Source organism: Rhinopithecus bieti, unplaced genomic scaffold (assembly GCF_001698545.2).
Source record: "Rhinopithecus bieti isolate Rb0 unplaced genomic scaffold, ASM169854v2 scaffold_12088, whole genome shotgun sequence".
Lineage (NCBI taxonomy): Eukaryota > Metazoa > Chordata > Mammalia > Primates > Cercopithecidae > Rhinopithecus > Rhinopithecus bieti.
In genome coordinates this window covers 3,246,745-3,270,057 of record NW_016807975.1, presented here as the reverse complement: position 1 = coordinate 3,270,057, position 23,313 = coordinate 3,246,745, and the positions used below count along the sequence as shown (strand labels likewise).

The 23,313-nt window shown below is 38.3% G+C and overlaps 1 protein-coding gene and 1 pseudogene across 2 annotated transcripts in view; one reads left to right on the top strand and one right to left on the bottom strand.

The window, feature by feature from the left end:
* RNF20 (ring finger protein 20) overlaps positions 1 to 23,313 on the top strand; it is a 96,593-nt gene that overhangs the window by 30,896 nt on the left and 42,384 nt on the right. The window lies entirely within an intron of this gene.
* LOC108537162 (cytochrome c oxidase subunit NDUFA4 pseudogene) lies at positions 4,017 to 7,188 on the bottom strand (annotated as a pseudogene).

Here is a 23,313-nt window from a genome sequence, read left to right as displayed (position 1 = left end):
CAGATGAGACTCATTTTATAATTTTTAGAAACATAGTTTTCTATAACAATTTTTAAATTTTATTTGGAAATAACTCAGACATTTAATGATTATCTATTATTTAATTTAACAGAACTTTAAGATTTGAAGTTCTATGAAAAGTTTATTTGTAATCATTTATTTCATTTATATTATTTTTAACAGTTTACCAAGATTATTTATAATAACTGAGATACTAGACAAAGATAGTCACTACTTTAAGTTACTTCTTTTGTTAACAGTTTTTATAATGTGTAAACATTAGGTGTTCACCCAAGTGAGAACCTTAAAGTTAAATATATAAGTATTATCCCAATAACATGGAAGAGTTAGCTGTTGTTATTATACCAACAATATCAATTTGGTTTTATTTATCAAAATATTACACAAAGGTTTGTTTTAGACTGGGTTAATAGTTTCATAACTTTCACCCCAAACCCTGACACCTTAGTATATATGAACATATATTTGTTTGTGTGTATCTATCTATATAAGAGAAAATATAAATCTGTCTGACCAGTAAATCCAGCCAAAATGAATGTTGACAATTTTGAAGACATTTTATTTTACTTTATCAATAATTTAAAAACGAGCTTATTTATTAAAGATTTACTTAAGTCATGTGAACTAAGAAGCATTTGGGTTAATAATTATATATTTTATATTTTATATGAGTGCCTATTTATCTAAATAAAAATTTTTAAGGGAATTTGGGTCAACTAAGCCAGATTTTGCCATGTAGACAAAACATACAATGCAATACATGTACATATGTATAAATATATTTAAACACATACATACACAAACAAAGAGCTTATAGTTTTTATTTTAGAATTTTAGTTAGGGGATAGTAATATAAATTCATCAGTTTATAAAAGATAGTTGGATCCAAATTATATTTTTCACAAAATTGGAACCTGTTCATATGGCTAAACTTTATTTGCCCCAGTAGGTAAGGCTGTGGACCAAAATTTTGAGTAAAGCATTTTCAGGGCAGTTTGATTTTAAAACCTCTTTTACTCCTTTTGCCCAGTTTTAGATGAGTTTAGGTTTAAACTTTTAATGTTTGCTTTGTGGTGAGGACTAGCTGAATTGTATATGAAAAACATCTCCCAAATTGCTTTGAATTAGTAACAAATTTGTCTTTTGTTTGCCAGTCTGATTTGTTTGATTAGCACATGAGGGCAGGGAAGCATTTTAATAGTTTTCTTTTAGATTATTAATTTTGATTTAAATGTTTTATCATTGTACACAATTGTTAATCAGGCAAACCTAAATTTATATTTTTGGAAAGTGTCTGTGTTGTTAGTTACTGTGGAGCTGTTGTAGTTTGTAAAGCTATTCATATGAAAGCCCTTTAAGAATTGTTTTTTTGTTTTTAAATCTTGGCTGGAATGCCAGAGCAGTGAGATAGTGGTGAGTTTTATTTCACCACTAGTAGAAAAGCCAACATATTTAAAGTAGAAAAAAAAAATTAGAGAGAAAGAACTTAAAAGACTACATGTTAACTGCATAGTTGCAGGTTTTTAAAATAATGCCCATAATGCATAGCCAGCTGGAGGCCCAGGAAACCTGGCATGCCTTAATATTTGAGAATTCCATTCTGTTTCTTATTAATCCCTCAGAGCAACAAAACTATAAATCCAGGAAATATCAGAGGTTTAAACTGGTATTTTAGTTGGTGATGACTGCTCTATTGGCTTTTAATTAGCCATCTTGTGTCTACTGTTTAGAATGTTTATGTTTTTCCTCCCAGAAGATTTTCAGAAATATTAAGGGAAAGGAGTCAAACATAATCAAAAGAAACCAAGGTAAGAGTGTTCACAAAATTTTAACCCAGGTGTGCAGATAAAATGAAATACTAAACTAGGCATGGAACCCAGAGAAGACATGCCTCACAAACCGAATGTAAATTCTCTAGAAAGCAAGAGTATTCAATCGAAAAGACTTGTCTTTATACTAGGACTTACCAGAAAAGACTGAGAATAAAAAGTATTTTATAGCCCAGAAGGGATGTAAGATTTTATATTAAAGTGGCCTTATTTAAACTAGATCCCAAATAAAGTAAAAAAGCCCCTGCCAAAAGGAGAGAGGCTTAGCTCATAAGGGCCAAAAAGGTGAACTGTGGAAGTGGAGGGATCAAAGGGCTCGAGTGAGAGTACTGCACACTGGTTCCAAAAGCCACCAATTTCTTCCAGTAGTGATCTTTGTCAGATCCCACTTCTGATACCATATATGTCAACCTAAATAACAAACAGAGTCTCTCAAAAAGAAAAAAAAAATTGTGTATTTGGGAATAGAACATTGCAGTGGGAATATGCATGTCATAGTAAACTATGTTTGTGCTCAAGGAGGTAAAGGAAGGCTAAGGTTTTTAAAGACAAAAAAAGGAGGCTTTCATAATTGTTTTGAAGTAATTATTCTTGACTACTAAGACCTGTGACAAGCACACCCATTTTGAGGTTGGACAGGCAGTTGCTGGACAGATGTCTGTGCAGAGATAATTTTTGTGTAAGGTTGCAGTGGCCTTTGTGCAAAGTTGTGTTTTTTGTAGAGTCTTTTGTGTTATAAGGCATACAAATGTGAGAACTCTGTTCATGGTCTTCTGTGGCTTTATTTGTCGGAATTTTCTTGACATTAGTGACTCCATTTTGATTCTGACAACTTTCACAATATTTGTGTGTGCATGAGGGGGTGACTACTTGAGATTAAGTTGCAGACATAATGTTCCTTTATCTCTAACTACCTCCATGTCTATTTTCTAAGCACAAAGACATTCTAGACATTGTATACAACCCTAATTTAATTTTCAAAATTGGGAAATTAATATTAATAAAATAATCTAATATATAGCCCTTGTTTAAATTTCATCATTTGTCTCACTAATATACTTTTTAGCTGAAGAAAAAAGTTTAGTTCAAGATCAAATCCAGAATTATGTTTTGCATTTATTTGTTTGCCTCTTTAATCTCCTTTAATCTGGAACTGTTTCTTGGTCTTTTTACTAGTTTCTTACTTCAGCTATAAAAATTATCGCAACTTTAGTGTCTTAAAAACATACAAATTTGTTGTCTTAGAAGTCCAAAATCAGTCCCAGTAATCCAAAGTCATGGTGTCAGCAGAGCTGGTTCCTTACTAAGGCTCTGAGGAGAGAATCAATTTTCTTGTCTTTTTTAGTTTTTAGGGCTCTCACACATTTCTTGGTTCATCAAGCCTCTTCCTCACATTATTGTAACCTTTTACGTACATCACATCTGTGACTACTAACTCTGACTCTCCTGCCTCCTTCTTATAAGGATACTTGTGACTATAATGGGCCTACCCGGATAATCCAGATAATCTCTGCATGTCAAGATTCTTAATTTAATCACATTTGCAAAGACTTTTTGTTACTATGTATGGTAACATATTCTCAGGTTTTAGGGATTGGGAAATAGATATCTTTGGGGGCCATTAGTCAGCCCACCAGAGTGCTCATGATACCGTATGTTTTTGAAAGTCATTGTGAGTCCTTTTGAAAAGAAGGGATATGGAAATGAAGAGAGAAAAGCAGGGAGAAGAAGATAATGAGTGGGAAGTTAAAAGAAACTCAGGAAAGGGAGGAGACAGGAGGATACACCTATTAGTTTGCATTTCTGGTTTCCAAACTGATGAAGATCTGGATCCCTTTCTTTATAGAAGTAGGGAAAAAGGCAACATGCCCTTTTCTAGACCTATTTTTTAAGTGCTTAAAGTTTGGGAAAAAGTTGATGTCTGATGTCTGTGGTGGGTACTGTCATGAGAAAAAGTGATTTCTGGTTCCTTAAATTCTATCCCAGTGTACAGACTCTAAATTTAAAAAAATATACACAGCTATACACCTGTGGAATTATTTTTCTGCAAGTAGATACATTTCACGACTTCACAACTCATTGTAAAAAGGTAGTTGATTTACTTTATGTGAAATATAATTGGAGCTTAAAAAGAAAGTCAACCTTTTCTCTCTGCAGGATATCCAGCATGAAGCAACGTTCCTCCCTTTTGCACATACACATCTGACATTCTCCTGGGCCTACAGAATGCAGTTTGATTCTTCTTTGCATTTCCCAATCTGTGCTATAACTGCGACCATAGTGACGCTTAGCCACAACAGAAAAGCTTACCCTTAGAATTAGCAATGATTCAGAATATGAGCTGAGCTGGATCTGATGGCTGAACATCGTGGTACCACGGGAAGTGAATTCCATTGACAAGCAGGAAGAAGAGCCACATGAAAAGAGGAAGGTGATCTTTCAGATTTCCAGATTCCAGTTTTCTGAGCATCAAGTTGGATAATAACTTCTTTTTTCAAGTTTCAGTTATTTATTAATCAGTGTAATCTCCAGTAGACTACATCAGCATGATTTCATGCATTTAGAGCAGAAATATTTCCTGGTTAAGTGGAAAACTGTGGGGATGGCTTCTGGAAGACCTTCATTCTAAAGCAGCTTTATAGTGAAACATTTCATTTAGAAATCTGGACTTTATTTATTCAGTTCGATGTAATCCACATTCACTGAGTAGAACTTGTATAGATCACTGGGACCCAGTTTGTTCCATGGCTCTGGGTTATTCTTTCTGTCCCAACTAACATCTAGTTTGAACAATGCCAGACACAAGAGATACAGTGCTCCTCTAGTACCTCCAGCTACAATAAATATTACAAAAAGGGGATCAAGCTCAGATGTATCTTGGCCCAACTGATGATCTGGTGGAGCATGTTTGTGGCAGAGGCCTCCGATTGGAAAGGAGAGAACCAGCCTAGCCACAAGGCCCTGGGCTTAGTAGTATCTGCTGGATAAAAACTTTTAAGATCACACAAGGCACCCAAACAGATAAAACAAGGTTTTCCTTTCTCTATCCTCTCTTGTTACCAAATGTCCAGCTTAAAGTTGCCCTCTTTCAAAAATATCAAACACATCTCAGGGTAGGTTATTTTCTGTGGTCCCCAGTGTGGGTACAATCCTTGGGTCTACAGATAAATTCCAAATGGGTTTGTTTTGGAGGTGTCTTCCTCTCTAAATCCTAATTACTATGCTGATACTCTTAATCTGAAATTTTTTGAGGGGTAGAAAAGGGCAGTGCGATCTGAAATGTCATCCCAGTTTCATGTTTGAACTTGTTTAGAAAATACCTCTGTCCTCAGTGAAGTACTCTTTTGGGTTTGGATGTGGTATCCTAGAAGTTCCAAATGATGAAAACTTTACATGGATGAGTTCTCATGGAGATAATTTCTAAATACTTAAGCAGTTAAAACTAAAGCTATGCCTCTGTGATTCCACTGATAAGACTCTTCCCCCTCACCCAGCCAAATACCTCCAATGACAGACATTGAGAGTTATACTATAAAACAAAATGTCACCCCACCATCCTGATATCAAAAATCTGATCTTATAGTAGAGGATTAGGAAAACCATGGGGAGCCCAGAAGAAGAATACGTTGTGTTCATTTACATTTCCTGTTAGGGCATCCTTCCATCCCCAGATAACTAGCTTTGGATGTCCCTTGCTTTGGTCTCTGTGCTATCTCCTAGAAGCCTGGCCACACCTGCAGCATTTTGCAGGTCAGAGACCAGAAGAACATGAATCCTGGCTCTGTCAGATTCTTCAGAAAAGAACATCTGTAAGAAAGACATCTTTTTCTTGCCACTTGTCATAATCATAGCTTGATGCACCTTGGGCTAAAAGTTCCTTTTCCTTCATGAGGAACAGAGGTGAGTGAGGGAAGAATAAAGATGTGGGTTGATAAAAATATTTTTCAGTGTTGAGCGGCATTTGTGCACGAAGCATGTGGCACAAGATTGCCAGGTGCCAATCCAGTAGCAAATACTCCTTTTCATCCTTTGTGATAAATTCTAGAGCAATGTGCCCAAATGAAAAGCTACATTTCTCTCTCACTTCTCAGAGTCGGGGTGTGAATGAGATATAAGCTGAAGTTGTTGGGTGAGTTTTCCAGAAAAGCTTCTCCTGCTGTCTGGAATGCAGACGTGAAGCTTGGAACTCTTACAGCCATCTTGGACTAAAAAGGAATCTTGCAAAAAAAGTTTCAAGTTAAAGATGGCAAAGCAAATGAAGGAAGTCTTAGATCCTTCATCACCATGGAGCCTCAATCCTGGTCCTCCTTTTTCTAGACTTCTTTCGCTTGAGAAGGTTAACTATTTTTTTTTCAAGTTATTATTACTTTGTCTTGTTATATGCTATTAAACAATTCGATATGGGTTATGAAGAGGACTACCCCGTTATTTGAAGTTGTTTCATACTCAGTTTGTTAAAATCATAAGGTTATAATTTTCATGTTGGGTGGTAGTTTCAAGGATGTTTATTATTATAATTTTATATAATTATTGTTATGCATAGATAATAATAATTACATGCTCTGCCACAGGGAGCCATTTTTTTTTCAGATTAGAACCCCAAATTGAAAAGCCATCAAGGTCTTTTATAAAAGAAAATGAATTGAAAAGTTCTGGGGTGGGGGGTGGAGGTAAGAGAGGTGGTAACCTGGGAAAGCCTGGAAAAAGTCCTGGGAAGACAAGTTTATAGGATCCTGGTTCTCCTCTGGAAATCCCCCTTTTGGTTCTACCCTAACCTTCTCCCCTCCCCAAATCATTCTGTGGGTACCAATTGTGGTAGGAAGAGTTTGCTATTTTTCCCCATTCTTTTGTTCTGTTCTGCTTTTTTAAAAAAATTGGACTTTTGGGGTTGTTAAATAAAATTTATAGGAGGCCATTGTTTTGGATTGAGCTCCTGCACTAGACCTGAACAGACCAAACCAAAACGTAGTCCATGCTAAGTACCACATAATCAAACTGAAACTCAAAGGAAGGAAGATAATCCCCCAAAAGGACAGTTTTTTTCTAAAACAGTGGGAGATTCACAGCAAACAATCAGAAAGGGACCAATCAACCTGAGCCAGCATGATACGGAAGTCCTCTCTACTTTATCCCTTACTACGAAAGTAACCTGATGTTAACCATTCTGCTTTCTGTTTTTTATTTGTATGTGTGTGTGTGTGTCTGTGTGTGTTTTGGTTGGTTTCTTGGTTCTTGTATTACTCTCTTTTCTTTTCCTGCTTAATCTACCTTACAAAAAACCACTATTCTGTTATGATCAATGGAGCTTACCTGTATTTGTAGGTGGGATGCTGCCTGGTTCATGAGTCACTAATAAAAGCCAATTACATCTTTAAATTAAATTTGTTGAAATTTTATTTTTAAAAATTCTGGCAACCACAAAGGGACCCAAAGGAAAGACTGCTGATACCTTTAAAGTCTACTCTCTTCCTCATAGAGCCTGGAAGTCATGAGCAACTTTCTCTCTCTTTCTGTCCGTCTCTGTTTCTCTCAGGTCCAAGCTCTGCTGTCTTTTACATTTGAGCACCCTGATCTCTTTGGCTTTTTTGTCCCAAGAGTTTGTTTGTACTATGGCAGGGCATATGATTTTGGGTGTTAACAGTGATCAGCGAGCGGGCTTTAGTTTTAAAGGTAACTGAGAGCAATTACAGTAAATGGCAATTACTTCCAGAAAGTGTCTCCATCTTTCACAAGTTTTCAGAAATTTGGGTTCCCTTCACTGCTTTTATTCTTATGGGCTAAGGTAAGGAAAAATCATTGGCTAAGTTGGTCAAGGGAATCTCAGAGCCAAGCCACAACTTGACTGGTGGGCACTGGGTTGGGCACCAAAAAGCTGCCAGTGGACCCTGTCACCTACAAAAAGACTCCTATGTTAGAATAAGTTGGTCATAGGTGGGTTAGATGATACTAGGTCACCCGCCAACCTTAAGAATATGTCTATGCAATGAAGAACACGATGAAAATAGCACACAACTGAACCCTTTCACATTTCTTCCTTAAGTTTTTATCTCAGCTCCGAGAGACCCAAGATTCAATGTAAAATTGGGATCCTATTATCTAAAGGACTGAGTACTTCACTTTGCAGTATGCCTATCTTTTTCACATATGAAAATTATGGCTCCAGAAGCTATGAATACTTACAAAAGTGGCAACTTTTTACCAAAGATAATTCAGAATTACAATAGCCATAGGTGGAACGTTCCAAATGGAGAAGATTGTTCATCAAAAAGGGGTACTTGAAACCCAGGTTTCGTGAATGACGAAGACAGAATGGGATGCATATTTTAATTGACAGATAGAAGCTTCTAAGAGATTACAAGAACCTAAAATAGACATTTTAGATTTATTGCAAAAAGCTAAGGAAAAATTGAAAATACAAACTATCTCCCACACCAAGGATGGTATGATTGATGGGAGTCTTACTGCCCCACTCTATTCTCCTTTTCCTGGGTGTTTCCAGCCTACTAACCCTCTGTCTGAATCACCTTTCTTCTCTGAAAAAAAAAAATGGTTATATAGTTTCCTTATAAGAAACAACCACCTGAGAATTCAGGCGATAGTCCCCGAGTGACTTATGATCTTTGGACAAAAAATGAGCTTAGGGCTATAGTTAAAGAATTTTCTAAACCTAGGGAAAGCTCTCTTCTTTAGCATTCTGCCTTCTACGCAGTGGATAATACAACCCAACCAACCCTAGCCACCCGCTTTGTAAATGAACTCTCCCCTGAAATTACCTGGTTCATAAAAACACAAAAGATAGGGTAGGAGGCTACAGGTTTAGCTGAATTAGTGATTATAGCTGAATATTTTGAAAGGTCTTTAGAATAAGATAAGAAACAAAGAGCTTCCAAATATTGGTTTTGCAATTTCAGCAACTCCATAGCATCAAACATTTAAATGACCTTTGGACCTACCACAGTGCTTTCTTAGGAAGTTACCCTTAAAAAAGCAGTTTCCAAGAAAATGTTGCCATTTGTGCAAGCAACTGGAACATTGGAATAGGAACTGCCCTCAAAGATTTCAAAGGAGGCCTCTAAACACAGACTGCCCACTCTCCAGTAGTAATCTCCATGTTACCCACCAAGACTGATGGGCCTCTGTGGAAAACTATGGTAAGCCACTACCAGTTATGCATTTAAATAGTCAGGAGGAGACAAAGATAAAAATCCATTGGAGGTCTCACCCAATTTTGATAGACACTCAAGGCACTCTTTCTACTTTACACCCCACTTTTACAAGACAGCCTTTTTCTTGGAACAAAAAGGAAATGTTAGCTGTGGAGGTATGAAATCAAATTCAAGAAGAATTTGCTTCTCAACCTATACAAGTGACTCAAGGCCCTTTTCTGAAAAACATTCTATTTTGCTGTGTAACACAACCCTGGTCAAGTTATTGGGCAGAGACCTTCTGTCTGAGCTAAAAGGCCTGATGTGATTTGCCTGTAACGGAGACTTGACTCTGAAATTTCTTGACTCACCTGAGTCAGATCTCCTGTAGACTTGACCATCTGTCCTAGATATAGAGGAAAAGGACAGCCCACAAAATGCTCCTTACTTAACTGAGAAACTCAGTGGCATATTGGCCATGTCTAATACTAGTATTGAAAGAATAAAAAGTGCAGAGCCTATTAAAATTTAAATAGACCCCACTAAGCCTCTTCCCAAATTCCCTTAACCTCCACTAAAGCTGGAGGTCATATAAAGTCTTGAGCCAATAATAGAAGACCCAGTTGCTCAGAGATTGATTATATCATGTACCAATCCTTGTAACTCACCAATCTTCCCCGTAAAAATCTAACAGGCAAAGGTAGCAATTTGTTCAGGATCTACAAACCATTAACAGGGTAGTTATTTCCTATTTTCCAGTGGTCCCAAACCCTACTCTTTTGTCACAGGTTCTCCCAAATTCTGAATCGTTTACAGTGGTATACCTATGATTAACCTTCTTTAGCATTCCAGTTGACCCCAACAGTCAATATCTGTTTGCTTTCACCTGGAATAATCAATAATATACCTGGATGGCCATGCCTCAGGAGTTCACTGAAGGCCATTCCTATTCCTCTCAAGTGCTTGAGACTTGAGTGCCCTCCAGTTCCTAGAGGCTTGACTCTCTTTTGCAGTATGTGAATGGCCTCTTAGTGTGTTTACTGACAGGAGGTATCCCAACAGGAGTCTATCTATCTGTCATAATGGTTAGTAGAGAAGGAACATAAGGTTTCCCAAGACAAATTATAGTTATCATCAGATACTGTTCACTATTTGGGACACGATCTAAGTGCTAAGATCTAAATCTCCAACTGTCTCCTAATAAAGTTAGGCTTATCCAAGATTTGCCCAGACCTGTAAATAGGAGACAGCTTTGCAGGTGTTTAGATTTACTTGGATATTGCTGTCTGTGAGTCCCCAGTATTTTCCTATTAACATTTATGAAGTCTAAAAGCTCAGTTCTTTTACCCCTTCCTTGGGAAGAAAGAACATGAGACAACCTTTGTAGGATAATAAGGGCACTACAAAATTACAAAGCTCCCCTGCCTTAGAATTGCTCAATTATTCAAAACCTTCCACCCTGTTTGTGCAAGAGAGTAATAACCAGACCTTGGGTATGGTCACACAGTTACGTGGTGGAAAGCTTGGGCCATGGATTATTATAGTGCTTAATTAAACTCAGTCACTAGGGCATACCCAAATTGCCTTAAAGCTAAATGCAGTGGAAAAACTGGTTGTAGCTTCTGGAAATCCGATCTTAGGTAATGCTTTGTATCCTCACACACCACATGCAGTACAGTCTTCTCAATTCTAGCTGTATCCAACATCTTTTTGTGAGCAGACTAATCTCTTATGAAATCCTTTTACTCTCACCGTTTAATCTTCATTTGAAATGCATAATGCTCCCAATCCTACTTTGTTGCACTTATCTGATGAAGGTAAACCACATGACTGTAAAATGGTAACCTCTCAATTAGTCATTATTTTCCATCTTGATTTGCAGGAAATTCCTTTTCAAAATTCTTTTTGAGCGTTTCTGTTTTTTGTTTTGTTTTGTTTTGTTTCTTTTGGATGGATCTTGATGTTAAAGATCAGGAAGAAAACTTTTGTGCTGGATATGCATTCACCATCCAATATGAGCTCATTGAAAGTGGCAAACTGCCCCTCTTGAAGTCTGCTCAACAGGCAGAGCTTTGTGCACTTGCCCATGCCTGTATTTTATCTAAAAACCAGTCTGAGTGACAGTTGCTGTGCCTCTGCAGTGGTTCATAACTTTGGAATGCTTTGGAAACAAAAAGATTTCTTCACATCTGCAGGTACGTCAATAAAAAATGACCCACAAGTTAATGAGTTCCTTACTGCTATACTGCTGTCTAAAGAGATTGCTATCATAAAAAAGACACCTACAAAGAAGCCTGAATATCAGGGAGATGCTCTACCCAGCTTTCATGCCAAAACTATTACTCCATCCTGTGAGGTCTGTTATCTAAATCCTTCAGCTAAAAGAAAACTATAAAGCAACGGTCTCCAAACTTTTGGTGACTGGCTTCAGAGAAGACAGTTTTCCACAGACGGGTTGGGGATGGTTTCAGAATGATTCTAGTGCATTATATTTATTGCTGTATCCATTCAATTCTAGCTATATCCAACATCTTTTTGTGAGCAGACTAATCTCTTATGAAATCCTTTTACTCTCACTGTTTAATCTTCATTTGAAATGCTATAATGCTCCCAATCCTACTTTGTTGCCCTTAACTGATGAAGGTAAACCACATGACTGTAAAATGGTAACCTCTCAATTAGTCATTATTTATTTATTACACTTTATTTCTATTATTATTACATTGTAATATATAATGAAATAATTATAGAACTCACCATAATGCGGAATCTATGGGAGCCCTGAGCTTCTTTTCCTGCAATTAGATGGCCCTATCTGGGGGTGATGAGAGACCATGACACCTGAAATGTGTTGCTTACATTCAGTCTACTCTGTTACCTCGTTTTGTTTGCTGTCACTGCAGAAAACCCTGCTTCACAAAGATAGGATGTTAGAAATGGAAGCAGGCTTTTCAGTGCTTTTGTGCCAATTGCCAGATACTCCACCTTGACAATTAGGATTTGAAGTTGTCTTAAACACACTTTTAAGGCCACTGTCATTTGCGGTGTCAAGCAGTTGATCCTCTACTAGCATGGACAAAGTCAATTCACCTGGCTTATTCACAAATGGATCGTGGATCCATTCCTTTCCAGTTTGGGCGTCTTTTGTGGTTGGGAAGTGATGCTCAGACTTTTTTGAAAGCTGAGATAGGTGATCATCCACCAGCTGAAGAAAGAAGGCCCTAGCTCAGTCTCCCTCAAAATTTCTCCTAATGTTTGAAACATGTCAGAATTCCCCATGTTCACTCATGGCCCCCATAATTTTAGTTTCGCTTTGAATGCTGCCACTTTATCTGCCAACTTGAACCCAGTTGTCATTCTCCCTCGAAGTGACAGATTGAATTTGTTGAGCAGGTTGAATATGTCACACAAGTAAGCAAGTTTTGTGACCCATACTGTGTCATTAAAATGTGCTGCTAGTGGTGACTGTTTTTCTAAAAGAAGTCTTTGGAGTGGTTCTTGTAATTCAAAAACTCTGGCAGCAATCTACCTTTAGAAAGCTATCTCACTTCTGTGTATAAGAGAAGGCCTGTGTGCTCTGCATCCATCTCCTCATGGAGCTGCACAAACAGGCATGAGTTAAGGGCATGTACTTTGATGTGGTTGATCATTTTAATCACATGCTGCCAAATGTTGTTAAGTGCAGGTGACGTTTCTCAGCTAGCCAGCATTTCTCTATGGATGACACAGTGCATAGACTCACATTCAGAAGCAACCTCTTGGACCCTAGTAGTGAAACCAGAAAGCCGTCCAGTCATGGCAGCCACTCCATCTGTGCATATACCACACAAGATGACCATTTCAGTTTTCCTGATATGTAATCATTCAAAGACTTGAATACTTCTGCAGCCATAATGTTGACTGGCAACAAAAAGTGCACATAACACATCCTCATGCACATCCTCCTGAAATATATAGTGCACAAAAACAAGCACTGTTGCCTTGTCAACATCGGTAGACTCATCAACCTGGATTGTGCACCACAGAGACTCATTAATCCTCTCAATCAGTTGTGCTTCAGTATCTGCTATTTCATCAATTCATCTAGTTATGGTGCTAGCTGAAAGAGGAACACATGCCACCTCTTGAACTGCGGTCTGTCCTGAAGTTCATGATATATGTCCTTAGCAGCAGGCAGGATCAATTCTTCACCAATAGTAAAGGGCTTCTTAGCTTTAGCAATGCAGTTAGCCACTAAGAATTATTCTGTGAGTGCAGGCACATTTGATGAAGTGATGTCCTTCAATAATTGCTTCTGTTCGTTATGTTCATGTTTTTTTGTTTGTTTGTTTTGTTTTGAAAAACTCCGGAGGCTTACCTTTTAATGCAGGGTGCTTTGTCTCTATGTGGTAAAGCAGTTTTGAAGGTTTCATGGCTTTGTTGGATAGCCAGTTGCCATATATTATACATAGTGGGCTTGGAGAATGTGACTTACCTGTTGCAATAAACCTGTAATTTAAGTAATACACTTGGTATTTTCTTTTAAATGCAGCTTTCTTTTTGCTCACAGTCTTAGTCTTCTGCTGTTTCATCATTGGGCATTTCCCCTTTTGCAGAGAAGCTCTCCAGTGACATTTGTTTTTTACTCATTTTGGCTATGGTTAGCATGTGGGCTTACCAAAACTGTGACTGTGGCAAGTGCGCAATGCGGGAAAGAGTCACAGACAGCAGTGGTGAATAAAATAATGGGCGGGCCACATGTGGACTAAAATAAGTCGCAGATTCTGACTTAAAGCCTGCCACCAGATGCAGCTATACAATTGAAGTACCTCAACTCACTTTCCACTATAAAGCCTGCTACCGGCCGGGCGCGGTGGCTCAAGCCTGTAATCCCAGCACTTTGGGAGGCCGAGACGATCACGAGGTCAGGAGATCAAGACCATCCTGGCTAACACGGTGAAACCCCGTCTCTACTAAAAAAAAATACAAAAATCTAGCCGGGCGAGGTGGCGGGCGCCTGTAGTCCCAGCTACTCGGGAGGCTGAGGCAGGAGAATGGTGTAACCGGGAGGCGGAGCTTGCAGTGAGCTGAGATCCGGCCACTGCACTCCAGCCCGGGCAACAGAGCGAGACTCCGTCTCAAAAAAAAAAAATAAATAAATAAAGCCTGCCACCAGATGCAGCTTAATTGTCACTTGCCACTCACTGATAGGGTTTTGATATATGAGTGTGCAAGCAATTGATTTATTATGGTCTCTGTGCAGTCAGACCTCTCTGCTAATGTTAATCTGTATTTGAAGCTGCTCCCCAGCACTAGCATCACTGCCTCAGCTCCACCTTAGATCATCAGGCATTAGATTCTCATAAGGAGCGCGACCTAGATCCCTTGCATGTGCGGTTCACAATAGGGTTCTTATTCCTATGAGAATCTAATGCTGCTGCTGATCTGACAGGAGACAGAGCTCAAGTGGTAATGTGAGTGATAGGGAGTGGCTTTAAATACAGATAAAGCTTCACTTGCTCACCTGCCACTCACCTCCTGCTGTTTGACCCAGTTCCTAACAGGCCAAGGACCAGTTACCAGTCCAGGTAGCAGGTATCATGCTTTATAGCAGGGGTCTCCAAACCCCAGGCCATAGACCGGTTAAGCAGGGGTTCGGGATCCTTGCTACAAAGCACGTTCCCTGCTACCTGACTTTGCCTCCTTACACCCAGACACTATTGCCTATGGACAACAAAATACTTCTAAGGATGAAAAAGAATATTGGCAATGAGTGGGATGCTATTTCAATTTCCTTTCCTAACTGTGGGAAAACGAAGAGGGTTACATGGTGTTCACAGGCTTCCTTAGAGGACCTTTGTTAGGCTCCTTACATTTCTTTACCCATAATGGTATTGGTAACATGATACAAAAAATCAGTAGGTATTGGTGAGGAAACCGTTATAAAATTGCAAACGTTATTTACAATCAGTGCTTAATCTGTCAACCTCTGAAGTCAGGAAAGTCCCTTTCTGTTCTCCCTGGGATGACTCCTGTCCATCAAGCCCATTTGAGCATTTATAATTAGATTTCAATTAACTCCTGTCAAGTATGGGTTATCAATATGTACTTGCTGAACTCTGCATGTTTTCTGGAGGGGTCAGGCCTAGGATAGGATAGTTTTCCTGGTGCATGCTCTCAAAAGTCTTAAATTCCTGCATGCAGTCATCTACCCAATGCCAAATAGTCTCTCTCCAGCTAGAATGACAAAAACTCAAAGAAATGTGTAATAACGAGGACACTCTAACCTCTGAATAATGTGTTGAGACTGAAAATCCAGAATGATGATCACTGAGTGTAGCACTGATGCCCTAAGTCTCACCTGGGTGAGAGCCTGACCAAAAGCAGGAGTTTGTTAAATAAAATTTATAGGAGACCATTGTTTTGGATTGAGCTCCTCTGCTAGACCCCAACAGACCAAACCAAAATGCAGTCACTCATGTTGATTGCCACGTAATCAAACTGCAACGAAGCAAGATAATCCACATCCCACCCCACCCGCCCCAAAGGCTAGTTTTCCTAAAATAGGAGACTCACAAGCAGCCAATCAGAAAGGGCCCAGTTACCCTGAGCCAACATGCCTCTCTGCTTTAACCCTTACAAGAAAGTGACCTGAAGTAACCTCATGTCAACCAATCCACATTTATTTTTGTGTTTTTCTGTTTCTTTGTTCTTGCTCAAACTATCTCACAAAACTGACTGTTCTGCCATGTCCAGTGGAGCTTCCTTCTATTTTTACATGGGAGGCTGACTGATTCATGAGTCACTAGTAAAAGCCAATTAGACATTTAAACTAAATTGGCTGGAATTTTGTTTTTTAACAGGGTACATGAAGAGATTAATCGTGATTCTCAATTCATTATATGTTTTTATCAAATGTCTATATAAGGACTTCTATCTGTTAATAATAATAACAACAATAATACCCATTATTAAAACCACCACCTAACATGAAACTAGAACCCTGACAATAACTTTCATCAATGTGGTTTTTACTCATTTCCTCTCCTTGGATGCAAGGGGGAAATATTTTTAAAGGAGCAAAGAAAGTAAAAGCATCTCAGTGGATTTTCCATGTTCAAAGAGTTTGAGTATTTCCGTGATTCTCTAAGGTTTTACAAATTGACTCACCTTTTTAGGAAGCTGACTCTTTGACACTTTGAGAACTGAATTTTATAGTAGCATTAACCATGCAAATTTCCTAGAAACCTCAGTGTCATTGAACAAGTAAATCCTATTGTTGCATTTGTCACTAGTCGTAGGCAGAAACATCTTTTTTTATAAGAACTTTTAACTCTTACTTTGTTAAAACTATTACTTTATCAAAATACCACAAGCATTTCATCAAAGACACATACAGACTCTTTGCTGAGCAGTGGCTATAACTTGCCTGACCACCCTTGATTTTCTTCACCGTCCACAATGAAGTATCTGCAATTGCTCATAAACCTAAAGGTGAGACAATACTGGAAATGGTGTGTTATGGTCTTCTCTGCCCTCTAACCATCACCTAATCTTGTGATTCTTCCAACCTTACAAAAGAGAAAAAACAAAAAGCAGGCACCGTTTTGGGTAAGTTCAAAAGATGTTCTAATCTATTTTTATCACAATAAAACTTTGATTAGCCCAAACTAACATTCTGAATCTAGGAACAGTCAGACCCCTCACTCCACATACTTGAATTTTTAACAAAAGAACATGATGAAACAAGGACATCACCTCTCACAGATATGCTAAGTGCCCTGTTGTAGCTACAATGCCACTCTGTTGATTGAGGATTGCAATGTACATGCATCTTAGCAACAATTTTAGTTACCTAGTTTGAGTTGGCAGCTGTATTAGGATTTTCAGAGGAACAGAAACAATAGGATGGATGGATGGACAGATAGGTAGATGACAGATAGACAGGTAGATAAGAGATTTAGTAGGGGAATGGGCTCACATAATTATGGAGACAGGGAAGTCTCACAACAGGCTCTCTGCAAGCTCAAGACCCTGGGATGGCAATAGTGCGACTCGTTCCAAGTCCAAAAGCCTCAGAATCAGGAAAACCGATAGTGTCATTCTCAGTCCAAGGCTGAAGCCCTGAGCACCTGGGAGGCCACTGTTGTGAGTCCTGGAGTTCCAAGTCTGGAGAGCCTGGAGTTCTGATGTCTAAGGGCAGGAGGAGGCTGTCTCAGCTCTAGGAGAGAGTAAGAGAAAGTTCTTTTCTCTTCATTTTTTGTTTGTTCTATTTAAGCCCCCAGTTGATTGGAAGGTGCCTGCCCACATTGAAGGTGAATCTTCCCCACTCGGTCCACTGATTCACATGCCAATCACCGCTGGAAACACCCTCACAGATAGCCAGAGGTAATGCTACACCAGTTCTCTAGGCATTCCTTAATTCAGCCAAGGTGACACATAATATTAGCCATCACATTAGCTAACTTCCATCACTCTGTGTTCAGCCTCTTTGCTGCAATGATTGGAATCTACATTCCTCTCGTGTCTCTCATGTTTTTGTCTAGCTCTTGACAGCAACTCCATAGTCCTTCTAAAAATAGGTTTAACTGATTAAAATATTTTGCTTTAAAGTTTTATTTACTTATATTACAAATGATTTATACTCACTGTGGAAAAATGACAATATAGTCAAGCAAAAAGAAAATCAAAATTTTGTAAGTCAGATTAAACATCATTGTGGTCCTTTCTCTGTCTCTAATTCTGTATGTTTACATGTGCATGTGTGCCCATGTGCGTGTGTGTGTGTGTGTGTAAAAGGACAGTTTTGGCTGTTTGAAGTTGGCAATTACCTCACCCAAATTTCCCACCAGTGTGTGTTTACATCTATTGAAATGCCAGGGCTTTTATTTTGCAAGTAGAGGAAAAGAGAGGAGTTGGGTTGGGGACAGGGTGTAAGAAGAGAAGGAGGAAACTGAAGGAAATAAGGTGGCACCTCTCTCATCCTACCCACTCAACTAGGTTTGAGTCACTGATCAGAGCCAAAAATGGAACAAACTGAATTATAGTTGATCAGGTCTGCACCATTTCCCTCATCATGACTTTATACTGATGTGGTACGTGTATAGCATCTGCTGGAAATTCCTCAAAAGAACCAGGGGACAGTTCAATTGGCTCTAAGTTTCTGCTTTGAGGAGGGGAAGCTGAGAGGTGTTATATTTGGATGTACATATATGTGAAGCTATTTTACATTCATTCAACTTTCCAGTCAATCTTTTTTGAGTGCTATGTTAGTTTTCTATAGCTGTTGTAACAAATCACCACAGATTCAAAACAACACAAATGTATTCTCCTAAAATTCTTGGGGTCAGAAGTCCAAAATGAGTGTTATGGATTAAAATCAAGTTGTTGGCAGAGTTGCTGCTTTTGAAATCTGTGAAAAAGAATCCTTTCCTTGCTTATTTTGCATTCTAGAGGCTGCTGCGTCCTTGGGCATCATCTCACTCATGTCACCTTTTATTCCCCTTCCTCTATCATCACATCACCTCTTGTTTCTTTGGTCTTTTTGCCTTTCTCTCATAAATTCCCCTGTGGTGACCCACAAGGGTCACCTTGGGTAGTGCCCACCCAGATAATTCAGGATAATTTCCCTTCTCAAGATCACATCTGCAAAGTCCCTTTCGCCATGTAAGGTTTTCAAATTATTAAAGAAAGAAAACTTGGAATCCAAAATTTTATATCCAGCAAACTGTTATTCAGATGTGTGGGCATGGTAAAAATGTTTCCAAGTATAGGCACTCCTCAGTTTACATTGTAATGCGGGACTAAAAAGGTTTTGCTATGTTAATAACTAATCGGAAAACTGGAAATTGTTCCATGCCCTTCAGAAATTTTGTCAAAATATTAAAACTCTCTTACTCATAAATGTATTAGGAAATGAAAAAATAGTAAAGCTAGTATTTATTTAATATATTACAATTTACATCTTAGAAACATTGAGAATTAACATATTTCTTTGTGAAAAATATCAAGAATATGATATTTTCATATCTTGGAATTGTTTGATTAAAGGATACAAAGTTTCAGATAGACAGGAGGAATAAATTTTGAGTTCTATTGCATAGTAGGTTGACTGGTTAATAATAGTGTATAATATATTTCAAAATAACTCATAAATTTCAAGTGTCTCACCACAAAAAAAAGTGGGTGAGGTGATGAATATGTTAATTATCTTGATTTAGTGGTTCTACATTGTAAATTTTATTAAAACATCACATTGTCTCTTATAAATACAATTACGATTTTCAATTAAAATCATAATTAAAAGTATCAAAAGTAGTTTCAATAATGCTCACTTTCTTTCCTTCATATAAATTATGATGTATAAATTACCTCCTAATTAAAGAAGTTAATCTATTTTACTCTTTATTGGCCACTCTGTGATTCTTTCTTTTATTGCCTAAATTCTTGATGATATTCCCTTCCAAAAAAAGTCTGTCTCATTAATATAAATATTTGCTGATCATTATAACCATCTGCCTTAACTATTTCTCAGAATCTGAGTGCATATTTTACAGCAACATTTTTATTTGCAATAGTAGCTTCACGAGGCAGTTTAACATTAATCAATTCATGCTAATTTCTGAAATGGTGAAATCAGACTTTATCCTCATTCTCGTTGTAATTATTATTTGTTTTCCATGTGGTAACTAATTTCACATTTTGCCTTGAATGCTTGCCAAATGATTGTAATTGTTTGTTAAATCTTTAAAGTAGAAGTAAATGCTCAATTTCAATGATAAGTGGCTTTCTGTTCCCAGTGCAATTTAAACTAAAATATGTTGATATGATGACTTTATCGTGTTTTTTGTATTTATCAGACATTTTCAACATGGTTCATACTGTACCATCCTGCAGACCTAGTTCTCATCTTTTGCTTTGCTGTTGCCATTTTCAAATCTTATGATTACATCAAATTTCACTTTCAGACTTAACACTTTTTATTTCTTTTGCAATTTCATCTTTTTTATCCAGTTCCCTCATTTGATTATCCATTTTTGCAAAAACATCACATGAGGTTGGTTATCACTGGGAAACAATGAGGCAACACAGCTACATGCTTTGCTGTTTTCACGCAACCTGATTAACAGATGCACAGTGACTGATCACCAACAGACTTTGAAAGAGTGGTGTGGATGTTCACTGCTCTTGATATATCTCTTATTTACATGATGATCGAAGACTAAAGAGCAAAATTTTTATTTTATGTAATTAGTCACAGTTACAATAACTGTATTGTGTTAACTGAAATTGAACCACTGTTGTTGGAGTCTGCTGTTATTTAACTAAATTGAAGTAACTGAAATTTGCACATATCAGAATTATGCATAATGAGGACTGCTTGTATATAAGATTTCAGAAGCTTTACCTCACCAAGTTCCAAACTGAAGACAAATTTTGGATGAGCTACTGAAATGAGAAAAGCAATGACATGGGGAAAAAAAGAAAGAAAATCACTGACAAAGAAAATGTTGTGTTCTAAGAAATTTATGAAATAAAGGTGATCAAACAGTGTTTGTTGTTGCTTGGAAAAATATTTGAGACCAAAGAAAAATGGAAAATATATCTATATCACATAAAATTAAATGTCTAGATTATAAGAAGCTAATGGGGTGGGGGAGAAGAGAGAAAGAAGGAGAGGATATGAGAACATGCTAAACTTTGTGTTTCATTAGCAGGAAAATTAGATACCAATTTTTAAAAGGACAAAGTTAAAAGCAACTGAAATCAAATATGTGCTTTTAGAAGGGTACATCTAGATACAAGAAAACTACATAAAAATAAAAACAAAGGAATGACAAACATGTGATTCAAAATGATAGTGGTTGGGGTGGGGGAGACAATGAGTGGGACAGGAGAGACTAACTACTAACAGTAGTTAGCAGTTAGTGTAAGTTGTTGTTGGAGCCCTAGCTTTTGTTTTGGAGGTGTGGTATACAGCTCAGTGACTGCTGTGAGCTGTATGTTTCCCAGGATTTGTGACTTCCACGAAAGCTTAAGCCAGAGTCTATTTAGCTTCCCTTTTGTAAGGGGTTGGGATGTCTTTTAATAGTGGCAATAAAGCCCACTATTTTATGTATCTATTTTTAAAATAATTTTAACTTTTATTTTAGATTCCGGAGATATATGTGCATGTCTGTCACATGGGAACTCTGTGTGACACTGAGATTTGAGGTGTGGATGATCCATCACCCAGGCAGTGAGCACAGCACCCAATAGGTCATCCCTCAGACCTTCCTCCCTCCCTTCCTCCTCCAGCAGTCTTCATTGTCTATTGTTCCCATCTTTGTGTCCATGTGTACTCAGTGTTTAGATCCCACTTTTAAGTGAGAATATGCAGTATTTGGTTTTCTGTTCCTGCGTTAATTTGCTTAGGATAATGGCCTCCAGCTGCACCCATATTTCTGCAAAGGATATGATTTCATTCTTTTTTATGGCTTCATCATATTCTGTGGTGTATATGTAGCACATTTTCTTTATCCAGTCCATCGATTTTTTTCCGTAAGTTATTGGGGGTACAGGTGGTATTTGGTTACATGAGTAAGTTCTTTAGTGGTGATTTGTGAGATTTTGGTGTGCCCATCACCTGAGCAGTATACACTGCACCATACTTGTGGTCTTTTATCCCTCGCCTTCCTCCCACTCTTCCTCCCAAGTCCCCAATGTCCATTGTATCATTCTCATGCCATTGTGTTTCATAGTTTAGCTCCCACATATCAGTGAGAACGTTCTCAAAAAATGAGAACATTCTCATAAAATGTTCTCATACGATGTTTGGTTTTCCATTCCTGAGTTACTTCTCTTTGGGTTGGTTCCATGATTTTTCAGTTGTGAATTGTGCTGCTATAAACATGCATGTGCAAGTATCTTTTTCATATAATGACTTCTTTTCTTCTAAGTAGATACCCAGTAGTGGGATTGCTGGATCAAATGGTAGTTCTACTTTTAGTTCTTTAAGGAATCTCCGCACTGTTTTCCACAGTGGCTGTACTAGTTTACATTCCCACCAGCAGTGTAGAAGTGTTCCCTGTTCACTGCATCCATGCCAACATCTACTGTTTTTTGATTTTTTGATTACAGTCATTCTTGCAGGAGTAAGGTGGTATCACATTGTGGTTTTGATTTGCATTTCCCTGATCATTAGTGATGTTAAACACTTTTTCATATGTTTGTTGGCCATTTGTATATCTTCTTTTGAGAATTGCCTATTCATGTCCTTGGCCCACCTTTTTTTTTGGGCGGGGATGGAGTCTTGCTCTGTCACCCAGGCTAGAGTGCAATGGTGCGATCTCTGCTCACTGCAACCTCCACCTCCTGGGTTCAAGCTATTCTCCTGCCTCAGCCTCCTGAGTAGCTGGGATTACAGGTGCATGCCACGACGCCCAGCAAATTTTTTTGTATTTTAGTCGAGATGGGGTTTCACTGTGTTGCCCAAGCTGGTCTCAAACTCTTGAGCTCAGGCAATCCACCTGCCTCCGCCTCCCAAAGTGCTAGGATTATAGGCGTGAGCCACCAAGACTGGCCATGTTTGTTTGTTTCTTACTGGTCTGTCTGAGTTCATTGTAGACTCTGGATATTAGTCTTTTGTCAGATGTACAGATTGTGAAGATTTTCTCCCACTCTGTGGGTTGCCTGTTTACTCTGATGACTGTTCCTTTTGCTGTGCAAAAGCTCTTTAGTTTAATTAGGTCCCAGCTATTTGTCTTTGTTTTATTGCATTTGCTTTTCACATTGTGGTTTTGATTTGCATTTCCCTGATCATTAGTGATGTTAAACACTTTTTCATATGTTTGTTGGCCATTTGTATATCTTCTTTTGAGAATTGCCTATTCATGTCCTTGGCCCACCTTTTTTTTTGGGCGGGGGATGGAGTCTTGCTCTGTCACCCAGGCTAGAGTGCAATGGTGCGATCTCTGCTCACTGCAACCTCCACCTCCTGGGTTCAAGCTATTCTCCTGCCTCAGCCTCCTGAGTAGCTGGGATTACAGGTGCATGCCACGACGCCCAGCAAATTTTTTTGTATTTTAGTCGAGATGGGGTTTCACTGTGTTGCCCAAGCTGGTCTCAAACTCTTGAGCTCAGGCAATCCACCTGCCTCCGCCTCCCAAAGTGCTAGGATTATAGGCGTGAGCCACCAAGACTGGCCATGTTTGTTTGTTTCTTACTGGTCTGTCTGAGTTCATTGTAGACTCTGGATATTAGTCTTTTGTCAGATGTACAGATTGTGAAGATTTTCTCCCACTCTGTGGGTTGCCTGTTTACTCTGATGACTGTTCCTTTTGCTGTGCAAAAGCTCTTTA